Source organism: Podarcis vaucheri, assembly GCF_965113315.1.
Source record: "Podarcis vaucheri genome assembly, chromosome: 11".
Lineage (NCBI taxonomy): Eukaryota > Metazoa > Chordata > Lepidosauria > Squamata > Lacertidae > Podarcis > Podarcis vaucheri.
This window is the reverse complement of record NC_138749.1, coordinates 13778590-13792737: the sequence shown is the minus strand read 5'-3', so window position 1 is coordinate 13792737 and position 14148 is coordinate 13778590. Positions and strand designations below refer to the sequence as shown.

General features: G+C 42.9%; 1 protein-coding gene across 2 annotated transcripts in view; it reads right to left on the bottom strand.

The window, feature by feature from the left end:
- The window catches only part of RAB27B (RAB27B, member RAS oncogene family), a 118175-nt gene that overhangs the window by 57030 nt on the left and 46997 nt on the right, over positions 1-14148 (bottom strand). For both annotated transcript variants that reach the window (XM_082242286.1, XM_082242287.1), the window contains exon 3: positions 8398-8484. The gene's annotated coding sequence lies outside the window, so the exon portion shown is untranslated. The remainder of the gene's footprint in view (positions 1-8397; positions 8485-14148) is intronic.

Genomic DNA, 14148 nt, shown 5'->3' with positions numbered 1-14148 from the left:
TGAATATATGCTATATGGTAATTTATGGACCTAATAGGTATCTAAAGCCATTTGCACATAACAAAATGTTTATTATCTTATATTTTGGAAATGTACATCCAGTTTTATTCCTTTAAATTTTTTGGGGGGCCCTAAGCTATAGCTTGTTTAACTTATATGTAAATCCGGCACAGATACAAGGTTCCAACCTGACTGAGAGGTGCTCTTCTGAAAGGTGATTAGAATCATAGAATCATAGAATCATAGAGTTGGAAGAGACCACAAGGGCCATCGAGTCCAACCCCCTGCCAAGCAGGAAACACCATCAGAGCACTCCTGACATAGGGTTGTCAAGCCTCTGCTTAAAGACCTCCAAAGAAGATTAGGGGAAGAAGACTGAGAAGAAGCAGAGTTGTCTAATGGAAACGGAATCTTAAGAGTACCCTACTGTTCTGATCATATGGATCTGTATTTCTTGGGTTTGTAATGTATTTTGGGGCCAGCTCACATATGCAAGGTCATCACTCATGCTCCAAGTGATGATTTGCATGTGTGATGTGCCATCACATATTAATCAGCATAAACTTTCACCTCTCATTCCCTCAAGAACCATACTTTTCAACAGAGCCAGGGTGTACACATTTGGCTGAGAGCATTTAGTAATCAAATGAAGAGTAATCAGTGTGGGGATGCTAAGGTCATCTGGAGCTAAAAATAGGCTTTTACCTTTGCAGAGCAGCAGGGCCAGTTTGGAAATGTTCTCTCTGTGTTCGGTACAAATGGAACCTTTTCACTCTCGAGCACAAACAGACCTTTTCTTGAACCCTGAAAAACCTGGCTCTGCAAATTTGCAGCGAAAGCAGGCTATGAATGGAGTCAATTGGCCAGTTCCTGTGACAACATAAACACCCCTCCCCAGAGAAGCTTCTCCTCTGCTTGAATGAATGTATTAACAAATCAAATTACATGTAGAGCTTTAATCTTTTTTAAAAAAATATAGACAATCTGCCTGAATTATAGGGGGAGGGGCAAGATTTACCATTGACCGAAAGTTCAAGTTGGTAGATTGTAAATGTGTCATATGGATGGCAAAGCCAATAGAAAAGCTGACACACGTCGTAGGTGAAGAACCTGTTGTGACTTCTTTTTAAATATTATGTACACCTCCACCCTTAGTAAGGGGTAAGTCCAATGAAGCCAGTGGGACTTCTTTCAGTAAACACGCTTAGGATCAGGCTACAACTGATGGCCGTCCATGCAGGAAGTCTTTAATACTTTTTCTTAACCTACGTAAATCTCCATGTATACATCATCCAGAAATCCCCGCAGTAACAGCATAAACTGTGCTTAGCAGTGCCTTTGATTGTGCAAGTATTCCTCTGTCTAGACACTCTAAGGCAGGTCTGTATTTTTTTAAAGAAAATAATGTAATATGCAGTTACAGCCTTATGTGAATAGAGAAGAAATAGCTTGCTGGGTCTACAAACTGATCTCAGCATTGTACTAATACTACTACTACTACTACTACTACTAATAATAATAATAATAATAATAATTTGCCATGGAGTTTACATTCTGAGGTAAAACTAATTCAACAGTTATAAAAAGAAACATTTTAAAGGTTTCTTTTTTAAAAAAATACAGTACTTATTTATTTTATTTTTATTTTATTTTTATTTTATTTTATTTTGATTTCAGCTTCTTTTTTAGGGCAACTGAGATGAAAATGTTGAGGAAGTTACCAAACAAAATAGTCATCCTACTGTGCTTTGGCAAACAGTAATTTTCTTTTTGCTCTAGCTTTATTATCAGAACTCTCTGACATATTATTGGAGGAAACAGGATTGGAAGCATGCGTCTCCCCCCTGGTGTGGGACCTAAAAAAGACAAAATTACCCATATCAGGCGAAAGTTCCATCTAGCCTTTTACCGCTGTTTCTGGCAGTGACCAATACCAGTTTTCATGTGGAAAAATAAGTGCTCAGGGCAGCAAGTCCTTTTCAACCTCCCAACCCCAATTCCGTTTTATGTTGTGTCATTTAGATGGGAACCCGTCTGTCTTCTTTTAATTGATTGTAGGCAAGATGTTCTCGGTGCCCTTTTGACTTCAGAGAAGGTTAAAAAATGTTCCGAATCAACAAGTAATCAGTAGATTAATCAACTAAAGCTTTAGTTGATTGATTGGTGGGAGCAAATTTTAACTGGTAATCGTTGGGTGTTGCATTAGCCAGGGTCTCACACGGTTTCGGAAAGCTGTTCCTTGCTTCCGTCAGGAACACACTCCCGTCTCTGTCATCCTGTCTGACTAGAGAAGACCTGCTCATCATGAAGGAGAGTACATAACATTCTCATTTGTCAGAAGGCAGCACCTGCCTTCCTTAGACTTTCCATTACTTGCTCTGTGGCTTATAAAAAGAAGAATAAGAGTTTGGATTTGATATCCTGCTTTATCACTTCCCGAAGGAGTCTCAAAGCGGCTAACATTCTCCTTTCCCTTCCTCCCCCACAACAAACACTCTGTGAGGTGAGTGGAGCTGAGAGACTTCAGAGAAGTGTGACTAGCCCCAAGGTCACCCAGCAGCTGCATGTGGAGGAGCGGGGAATCGAACCCGGTTCACCAGATTACGAGTCCACCACTCTTAACCACTACACCACACTGGCTTATAAGCCATTGAGAGGACACTGGAATCTTGTAACCTGTCTTTGTTGTTTAGTCGTTTAGTCGTGTCCGACTCTTCGTGACCCCATGGACCAGAACATGCCAGGCACTTCTGTCCTCCACTGCCTCCCGCAGTTTGATCAAACTCATGCTGGTAGCTTCAAGAACACCATCCAACCATCTCATTCTCTGTCGTCCCCTTCTCCTTGTGCCCTCCATCTTTCCCAACACCAGGGTCTTTTCCAGGGAGTCTTCTCTTCTCATGAGGTGGCCAAAGTATTGGAGCCTCAGCTTCACGATCTGAACCTGTCTTTAGCCCCACCATTACCTCTCTGATTAGGGACAGAGGAAGCTGTGGTGATACCACTGGTCTATCTAGCTCTGTATTGTCTACACAGACTGGAAGCAGCTGTCCAAGGTTTCAGACTTCTCCCAGCCATACTGGGAGATGCTGGGGACTGAACCTGGGACCTTCTGCAAGCAAAGCATGTGTCTTACTACTGCTGAAGACCTTGGATTCCTCCAAGCTTGCCGCTCCAGTATTCTCTTTTTCAGGGCTCACACTAGGGAAGGTCCATTTGGCTATGTAAGGGCTGACCTGATGATGATGATGATGCCCACATTACTGGGTTTCCCCATCCAACATCTTATTAAAAACGTCCAATGAAGGAGAGTTCACAACCTCCCGAGGAATCTATAATAATAATAATTTATACCCCACCCATCTGGCTGGGTTTCCCCGGCCGCTCTGGGCGACTCCCAACAAAACATTAAAAACACGCTAAAACATCAGACATTAAAAACTTCCTTAAGCAGGGCTGCCTTCTGATGTCTTTTAAAAATAGGATAGTTGTTTCTTTCCTTGACATCTGATGTGAGAGCGTTCCACAGGGCAGGTGCCACTACCAAAAAGGCCTTCTGCCTGGTTCCCTGTAACTTCACTTCTCACAATGAGGGAAGCACCAGAAGACCCTTGGAGCTCAGGGGACCTCAGTGCCTGCGCAGGACAATGGGGGTGGAGATGCTCCTTCAGGTATCCTGGGCTGAGGCCATTTAGGGCTTTAAAGGTCAGCACCAACACTTTGAATTGTACTCAGAAACGTACTGGGAGCCAATGTAGATATTTTAGGGCTCCTGCTATATGGTCCAGGCGGCAATTCCCAGTCATTTCTAGATGCAGCATTCTAGATTAGATGTAGTTTCCAAGTCACTTTCAAAGGTGACTTTGGACTTTGGACAGTTATGGACAGTTATGAGTCCAAAATGATTCCCAGCCTGTGCACCTTGTCCTTCAGGGGTACAGCTGCTTCATTCAGAACCAAGGAGTCCCCCACACCTGCCTGTCCCCTGTCCCCGAGAAACAGTACTTCTGCCTTGTCAGGATTCAACCTCAATCGGTTGACCGCCATCCCCTCACCAAGAGGCCCTTGATGGGCTACTCTTGAGCAAGCTTCTCCCCCACAATAGGGCTGAGACAGAAAAATTATCATTTCAGTGCTATCACAGAACCTACTGAAGATGCCCTTTGCTTCTAGCCATGGGTGGAAACTTCAGTAGATTAAATTTAAAGTTTCCACACAGTTCCACATTGTGCTCATTGTATTATTGCCTGTTATGTAGCACAGGATGATTTTGTTTTGCAAGCCTGGAGACACAGGCTAGTCACTAACTTGTAACAATGGTATGAAGAGCTTTTAGTCACTGTTACGAGCATTAGAGTATTAGAAGTAATAACTCACTAAGGAAGCAAGAGAGGACAATTACATTTGGGTTTGCATAACAGTGGGTGTTATTACTTCTAGGCCTGTAAGAATTTAAGTGGCTGCCTGTTTCAACACAACACAGCCAGTATCAAAATTAAGCCTGGAGTTCTCACCTTTTAGGTGCCCTCATCCAAATGGGACATTTTCCACCTAAGGTAGGGCAGTCCAACAGGCAGTGCAAAGGCTGGGGGTGTCCAGTTTTGGCCTCATTCCCCTCCCCACGCAACAAGGCAGTGTGCAGCCCGCAGGTTCCATACCAAAGTACTCTTGTGACCCACTTGGTATGAAAAGTTGGGCTGCCCTGACATAAGGCCTCCTGTTAGGGCTGCCATAAGATACATCCGAGAATCACTCAGAAAAATGGCGTCCAGGCGGATTTTTGCTGAATCGGCAAAATGTCTGGGGAAGCCTGGATGTATGGAAAGTTGGGCTATTTTTATATATTTAAAAATCTTTATAAAGAAAAGAAAAGCAGCAACAACTCTGTCCGGTTTTTCACTTTTCAGAATATGGCAACCCTACCTCCTGTGGAAATGTGGGGCAGAAGATATTTAATCAAGGCATTCCTGAGAATCTCCATTTTGAAACCTCTATGGGTTTAAAATTGGGGCAATTTAACAGGAGACATGAAGAGACAGCTGTTGGTTTGTCATGTGGGCTGCCAGCAAACATTATTACTGCCTATGCACAAAACCACCATGTGCTCCCTGTACACGATTCTCAGTGTTGGAAGAAGCATCTACTAACCACGTCTATGCACTCAGAAATACACATTTAAACCTGAATTTTCATGTAGATTGTTTTTTTAAAGCATAGATAGATTTGGAAAGGGCATGAACAGACTTATGAATGAAAGCATGTGAAAGTGACACAGACCTAAAATAGACTGACCCACCCTACTTCTCAAGAGGAAAGATTGATAAATCACTGTGATGTTTCTGTACTATCTACAAATATAGAAACAGGGAGTAGCAAGCTGGAATTTTTAACATTAGCTTTATTTCACAAGATGCATATACTGCTTAATCTCAAAGCACTTGCCAAATAATGCACAAACCAAAGAAGGAGCTATCCTTTGAAATTTGCACTTATCTGAAGTTTGCAATGCAATTAAAACTGCACAAATCTTGAATCAGCCACCAGGTACCCCACCACAAAAACATTGGACGACCAACCCCAATCAATTTGGGAAGGAAAGTCTTCACATTTGTGCCTCTCCAAATGTGCAATCAACATTTTTCAGTAGAGGATGGCCTTATCTGTATATCTATCACATATGATAGAATATCTACATCCCATTAAAATCTTTTCTGTATTTGTCAACGCACAACAGATGGCACCTTTCTGGGATCATCTGTGCGAAATTAAATTTGAGGGATCCTAGTTTCACTGCTTTACACCCCTCCTGATTCAAATTTGAAAATCTGAGTCTAATTCAAAAGCCACCTGGAAATGCACCATCAAATATTTCAAACAATACTCTAGCAAGCAAGTTTATTGCGACATGGCAAAACGATTGCACTGTTGCATTGTTACACCATTGTCAATGCATAGCAAATGAGCGCACGCTTTAATGGCACTCTCATGAATCATTCAGGAGCATAGCTGTCAACTTACAGATTTTAAAATAAGGGACCAGCAGCCTTGAAAATAAGGGACCAGCAGCCAAAATAAGGGACCTGCAGCCTCACCTGTTCCAGGCACTCCAGTCTTCCTGTCCTCCTGCAGTCTGGTCAAACTCATGCTGGTAGCTCCGAGAACACTGTCAAACCACCTTTGTAACCAGAGGTTCAACTGAATAGAATCTGAATCACATGCACCACAAGGCCTATGCAGCCTCAACTTAAGATGGCTCCCCGGCCTGGCTTTGCACTGCAAAGTTTGCAGCAGCACGTGCAACAAAATGGCGCCCAGCATTCAAAAACCCCCTCAGCTTGCATTAACTAGCCACACACAAGGCATGCAAGCTCCACCCCCCAATCGTTCTTAGACTTCTTATTGGGTGAGCAACACAGCCAAGCGACACAGTTGGAGCCTCCCTCCTCCCTGGCCGGCAGGGAGGGAGGGAGAGGAGCTACTTCCTTTGAAATTTAAGGCACATCATTTAAGGGGCATTTAAGGGACATCCATCAATAAGGGACAGCAGCGGGACATGGCCCTGGGATAAGGGACTGTCCCTTCAAATAAGGGACACTTGACAGCTATGTTCAGGAGTGGAGTTGCCTGCGATTTACTTTGAGGAGTTCCTGCTTTTAAATAGCTCCAGGGTGGGAAATATAGAGGCAAGTGTGTAGCAAGCAGGGGCTGTACATGGGCAGACAGGGAATTTATCCTCTTATGATTCTGGAACAGTCTTCCTATCTGCTTTTGTTCCTTATGTAGGATTAGAGGAACCACGCAGAAGATACGCAAAGCTCCACCAGGGCCGTGTGCATGTATTACTGTATGCAAGGTCAGAAAAAGCATGAAAACCTTGTACTCAAGGCAATATTCAGTTTCCGGAAAATTTCGGCTTTCATTAAGTGTTTCTAACAGGGAAATTCTGCCCTTTATGGCTGCAAAAAGATATTTTCAGACATGTACAGATCCTGGCTTTGTACTTAAAGAACTAGCAGCTTTATTGGCACTAAATTATGCACAGCAAAGATCTAGAAATCTCCCCGTTATCCTTCCAGGCAACAACAGTTGCTGGAAGATAAACAAGACAGGATGCTCATAGAGAAAAGTAGCCCCAACAGATCCAGTTGGCTTAAAATCTTGCTCAAAACAAAAATGCCATGACCTCAAGGTTCCCCTGCCGCTCATATTTGGGGCCTTACTAGCCACGGGTGCATTCCACCCAGAAAAATATGTACATGTTCCTCCATGTTCCCATGTTGACTGAGATGTAGTGGTAGACACAAGAAGTGAGTCCTTTTCAGTCCTGACTCCATAGCTGTGGAATGGTCCTCCTCAATGAAATCATGCTAACCCCATCATTACATGCATTCTGCCCTGTGGTTAAAACCAGACTTTGCGGAGAGCTCTCTGGGGAAAGACGGTGTCTATTGTGACTTGTCAGCTATTGCAGTTATAGTGCGCTATTTTACTGTGTATATTGCGCTATTTTACTGTGTTTTTATGCTATTCGTTTTAAATCTGCTGCTCTTAGCTGCCTCGGGCTCTTGAACAGACAGTTTTAAATCAATAAATACATTTTACCCTAACATAATGTTCACAATCTCCCCAGCACCACCCAACTCAGCAATTCAAACAGACTCAAGTTCTTCATTACACAATGGAACTCCCCTCCCCTTTCAGCATTATGCTAAACAGAGGTGTTTTCATGGTAAAATCAACTCTGACCTGTCAGATTATTTCATTTCCTTTCTAGGATATTTAAAGTGCGAGCTGGTACATGTCTACTTAGAAGTAAGCATCCTTAGTTCAATTAACTTACTCCCAGGTAAATGTGCACAGGTATGTTTTAAGTTTTCAGTAAAATTCATGGTGGTCGTCTGAACAGATTTCTGGGTGTCGAGAAGTGAAGTTTCAGACAGTGCTCTGAGCATTTCACTGCATCACTAGCAAAAACCCTAGGACCCAAACTCTGAAATATGAAATAAGTGAGTAAGAAAGTAAACAAAGCAGAAATGCACAAAATAAGCATGTTTATATACATTTGCTTAATTTGCACAGGTTGTTGAATTCAGCTCTTAGTGCAGAATTTGGAAACTGCCTCGCACCAGCTCAAAGTGTTTGTCCATCTAGCCTAGTATTGTCTACTCTGACTGGCAGCAACTACCCAGGGTCTTAGGCAAAAAAAGATATTTCCTGCCAAATGATCATTGTAACTGGAGAAGCCAGGGATTGGAGACTTCTGCATAATTCTCTAGCACTGACCTATGACTACTTCCTAAAAGTCTTAAAGATTAAAGAACAATAATTGTATTGTAAATAAACACAGCCCTAAACGTCACCCTTAATTAAAGCAAAACAAAACATAACTGTTCTTACCTGTGGTGTGACTGTGCGGAATCCTTCAAAGCACGGAAGTGAGGGGAAATGAAATCCTGTTTTCCATCACAGCCTTTTCATGAGACTCTGTGGGTGTTGGATAGGGGAAAGGAGAATGTTAACAGTGAAGGAAGCTTTTGTCTCCCAAGGACAGCACATAATACAGGATGTTGATGGAGGTTGGGTGTGTAGCCCCGTATACCTCGTATGAATAAAGACACTGTTTAACAATTCATCCATGTGAAAAAATGCACCTGCCAATGCTTCCAAGGAGCTGAGGCAGATAGTCGTGACATAAAATCTGACAAATCGCCGGGTCTAGATGGCATCCGCTCAAGAGTTCTCAAAGAACTCAAACGCGAAATCGCTGATCTACTACCAGAAACATGTAACTTCTCCCTCAGATTAGCCTCCATAACCTGAGGACAGGAAGGTAGCCAATTCGACACCAGTTTTTAAAAAGGGATCCAGTGGGGGAATTCTGGAAAATACAGAAGACACAAGATCTACCCACCTTGGAAGAATGGCAGATGAAGGTGATGGACTATATGGAACTGGCAGAAATGACTGGCAGAATCCGAGACCAGGGAGAAGAGTCGGTGGAAGAAGATTGGAAAAAGTTTAAAGACTATTTACAGAAATATTGTAAAATTAATGAATGTTAGAATGATGTTGGATAGAAACTAAGTGGTTTCTAGCTGTAATGTTATAAGGGAATATGAGAAAATGGACTATTAATAGGTAAAAATCTAATGTTACAGTATTTTAAGATTGAAGACTAGGATGAACAAAGAGGGGAGGGATTTGCTGAACTAACAAACTGAACTGGAATACAGAAAAGGGAGGCGTGAGGAGGTCCGGGAAATAAGCAAATGAAAGATAAGTGATTGAAAGACTGAATTGTTTTTAACTATTTTTATTTTGTATTTTTCTTTTTTCTTTTTTTACTTTGTAATATTTTGAAAATCTTAATAAATATCTTTTCTTTTCTTTTTTTTAAAAAAAGGAATTCTGGAAAATACAGGCCGGTTAGCAAAGCATATGTCCCAGAAAATTGGTGGAAAGCATTGTTAAAGATAAAATAACCAGACATATAGAAGAACAAGCCTTGCGGAAGCACAGTCAGCATGGCTTCTTCAAGGGGATTCTGCAAGGGAAGTGCTTTCTTATGAACCTATTAAGAGTTTTTTTTTTGAGTGCATCAACAAGCAGGGAGAATTGCCTGGTGCCTTCATTACATACCTTTTGGCGCCAGGTATAAACATTTCTCTGTAATCAACCCTTTGGCTGATTGACATGGCCTTTAAAATGTGTTTGTGGGAGGGGGGTCATTGGTTTGTTTTCGTTTATTATATATTTTGTGTTCTCTTATTATGGTGTAGACTGCCCTGTGCTCTTTGGATGAAGGGTGGTATACAACCACCCTTTATTTTAATAAATAAAGATATAAGCAGGGGGGGTTTCAGCCAGAACTCACCGGAACTGAGTTCCAGCACCTCTTTGGTGCATTCCGGCAACTCTTTAGCGCTGCATTCCTAAATGCTCATGGCTGTGTGTCAGAGGCGGCAGGCATTGTGGCAATTTGGGCAGCGCAACAATTGGTGTGGCGGAGTCTGAGGGCAGCGGCATAAGGCAATGGGGTTTATTTTGCCGTTTTGATGGCGCTGAAAGTGGCTGTGGGCAGGTGCTCCCCCTAAAAACAAGTTCCGGCACCTCTTTTTCTATTTAAAAAGCCCTGGATAAAAGTGTATTTGGACTTCTGAAAAGCTTTCAACAAGGTACCCCACCAAAGAATCCTGAGAAAGCTTAGCAATCCTGGAATAAGAGGAGAGGTTTACTTGCAGGTCAGGAATTGGTTAAGTAGCAGCAAGCAGTGAATAGGAACAAATGGAGAGTTCTCCAAATGGAGAGATATAGAAAGTAGAGTCCCTCAAGGATTAGTATTCTGTGCTTTTTAACTCGTTGATAAACATTCAAGAGTTAGGGATGAGTGACAAGGTGGCCACATTTCCTGATGACCCTAGAGTGTTCAGGGTTGCTCAAACAAAAGGGATTGTGAAGAGCTCCAAAACTACCCCTCCAAACTGAGTGAACAGGAGGTGAAATGGCAAATGCAGTTTAATGGATGTGTGTGTAAAGCGATGCAGGTCAGTGCAAAAATAAATAAAGGCTAAATTCACATATACAGTGGTACCTCGGGTTAAGTACTTAATTCGTTCCGGAGGTCCGCACTTAACCTGAAAGCACCACTTTAGCTAATGGGGCCTCCTGCTGCCGCTGCGCCGCCGGAGCACAATTTCTGTTCTTATCCTGAAGCAAGGTTCTTAACCTGAAGCACTATTTCTGGGTTAGCGGAGTCTGTAACTTAAAGCGTATGTAACCCGAGGTACCACTGTATGTTCATGGGGTCTGAACTGGCAGTGACTGATCAAGATCAAGACTAATAAAATGTTTATCAGGTACCCAATAGATCTAAGAGATTTAGGAGTTGGAGACAAACAACATTTTCAGGGTCACAGGTTTCTCCCCTTCCCTGATGCTGAAGGAGTACCAGGTTGGGCAAGGATACAGAAGACAAAACTGGGAGGACCAATAGACTGACTTAACATCAGGCACCTCCTTCCTATTGGCCATTACTCTTTCTGCTGTAGTGTTGGGAGGGCTGAACACCATATTGAAGTTTTAGCTGCCGAGGACTTCCAGGTTAGCGCCATCGGTGAATGGCGGAGTTCCTCTGACCGGAGGAACTAGCTCCGTGGAAACTGGGTCTTCTCGCCACGGCGAAAGTGGGGACCCGCTAGAAATCCCAGGCGGAGGAAGCCTGGGAACGTGGGGTTCGGCAGGGCACCTGGAGCGCCCCCTACTCACGGGGAACCCCTTTTGGGGATTCCGGAGTGAAGTGGGGTGAGTGGCGCGGTGCTGTGAACTGACTGCTACTTTCACGGAGTGAAGCCGCACAGCCATCGCCGGAGAGCGCTGACTTTTTCCTGTGGACAAATGGATCTAAAACAAGTACCCGTGAGTAGAAATGGAAAATTGGATCAAGAAATATATTAATTTGACATCGAAGCGGGAAGGTTCAAAACAGGAAGTCCGCCTTCCGCTTTTTGTATATAGACTGAAGCAAAAACCTTGTAAGCTAAAGCCTGGAAAGTCGTTAAAAAAGCCTAAATTTCCTTCATTTACAACTACTGAAACCCCCTTGGAAGCAGGAGAAAAGGGGGGGGGCTTTGTGTAACGCCTGCAGGAGAGGGAGTGAAGAAAGATAAGTTGCCACCGTCTCTAACCTGGGAACGGGGTGTCAGAGACAGAAATTGTTGGAGAGGTTCATTGACTGTGAATGGAATACTTTGACAGATAGCTAAAGAAGAGAACTAAACTGATTCCATTGTTGCCTTTTGCATTCTAAAGAAACAAAATATCTGAAAAAATGAAAGTAATTTTCCTTTGCTGGACTTGCCTTAAAAAGATGGATACAAATAGAAATTGTCTCCTCTAGAGGGAGCTTGCTAAATTGTTGCTGCAGCCACAGCTGTGAGATTAAGATCATGGGATTAGTCTTTTTGACCTTGACTAAATATGAGCTGGAAGGAAGTTTTGGTGCTTGCTCTATGCAAGACAAGTGCTTTGTTGGAACAGATGCATGAGAAGATGGATTTGATGACTGTTGTGGCCAATAACTGTGGACAATTAGTGAATAGTGATACAGAAACCATCCAGGGTCCAACTCAGGAACCTGTATTGATTGGGCAAGTGCAGAAGATAATGGAGGAGGCTGCGGCTGCACCTCAAATAATACAAATGGAGAGGCCCGAGGCCCCACAGGAGCATAAGCCATTGTTTTTGAAGATTGAAGTTGGAGTAGGCCAGGGGGAGTCTGGAGCTGAGGAGGCTTTTAACTTTGGAGAGACTTCGAAATACGCTCATAAATATTTTTTGGATTATATTGATGACTGTGGGGAGTGGGACTGTGGGGAATGGGCTGATTTGATGAAGGGAGACGGAGATAACTTTGGGTTGGAACCCCCCAGAGACCTACTCCTCAATGAGAAAGGAAAGAAATTAAGAAAGAGACCAACAAAAGACAAGGAAAAGTGCAAGTATAAACAAGAAGAAGAAGATCTGCAGAAGGGACATGGAAGAGACTTAAGGGCCTCGGACATAAGGCTTCCAGGTTGATGGACTAGATGGAATGGACAGTAAGGACTGACACGACCTGAGACCAGGAAGAAGAGACGTTGGATGAAGATTGGAAGAAAATTTATAAAGAAAACTTTTTACTTAGGGAATTAGCCTAAAATTAATGAATATTAGGGAAAATGTTGGAATGAAACTATATGACTCTAGCAGAAATGATATCAGGGGTTATGTATAACTGAGTATTAAGTTTCAAGCTTTAAGGAATTTTATGGTAAGATAAGGTTAAATAAATTAAGGCAATTTGAATAACAGAATATGGGGAAAGATGGAAAGGATTTGTCGAGTTAATTAATAGGTTAAATTGTTAAGATAAATTATATAATAAAAATTGAGAAAGATGGAAAGAATTTGCTGAAATAACTAGCTAAACTAGAATACAAAAAGGGAGGTGCGAGGAGGTCAACGAAACAAGCAAATGGAAGTTATATGGGATTTGTGCCTCCCCCCCCATATATATATATATATATATATATATATATATATATATATATATATGGGTTTTGGTGTCTTCGGGTGTCTTCCCGTGTAAGAGTCGGGGTGTCTGGGCGACGTTTCGACGAGGTCTCACTCGTCATCTTCAGGCTGGTGCTTTCGGCTTCTTGTTACTGGAACAGAGCAGAATCTGGTGTTTGAGTTCCTATAAATACTGTTGAGGGGTGTGGTGTATAGCCTCCAACGTTCTGGGCAGAGAGGAAGTTCCTAGATTAGTGTGCCTTTTCTTCTTTTGTTCCTTAATTACTTGAGGGATATCTTGAGTGATTTCATGAGTGATATTCTGAATACCACTGGGTGGGTCATTAAGTGTAGATTAGTTGCTAAAGCTTTCGTGTCTTGACCTCTTGAGCTTGTGAAGAGTTTTTCTGAGAAGATGGCTGTGCTGCATTTAGTTGTGCTCTGGCTTGGCTTCGCGTATAGGGGCGAGCTGTGATTTTGTGCCTTGTGCCAGCCAGATCTGTGTAGGGATTGCAGGGGGGTGCAGCATCCGGAGGTGCCACTATAGTTTGGCTACTGGATGGAGTCTGTAATATGTCTGTGGAGAGGGTCTGGGTTTGGGTCTGGTGTGGTTGATTGGTGACGGCGTTCTGTGTGCCTCTGGTTCTGGTGTCGGTTTTTGTGGGGAGGGCTAATTTCCAGATGTCTGGCAGGCGGGACGTGTCGTCACGCTTGTTCATGTTGTGAGGGTGTTTCTCTATCTCGATGGCTTCCATGATTATTCTCTTGTGGTTCATCAGTAGCCAAACTATAGTGGCACCTCCGGATGCTGCACCCCCCTGCAATCCCTACACAGATCTGGCTGGCACAAGGCACAAAATCACAGCTCGCCCCTATACACGAAGCCAAGCCAGAGCACAACTAAATGCAGCACAGCCATCTTCTCAGAAAAACTCTTCACAAGCTCAAGAGGTCAAGACACGAAAGCTTTAGCAACTAATCTACACTTAATGACCCACCCAGTGGTATTCAGAATATCACTCATGAAATCACTCAAGATATCCCTCAAGTAATTAAGGAACAAAAGAAGAAAAGGCACACTAATCTAGGAACTTCCTC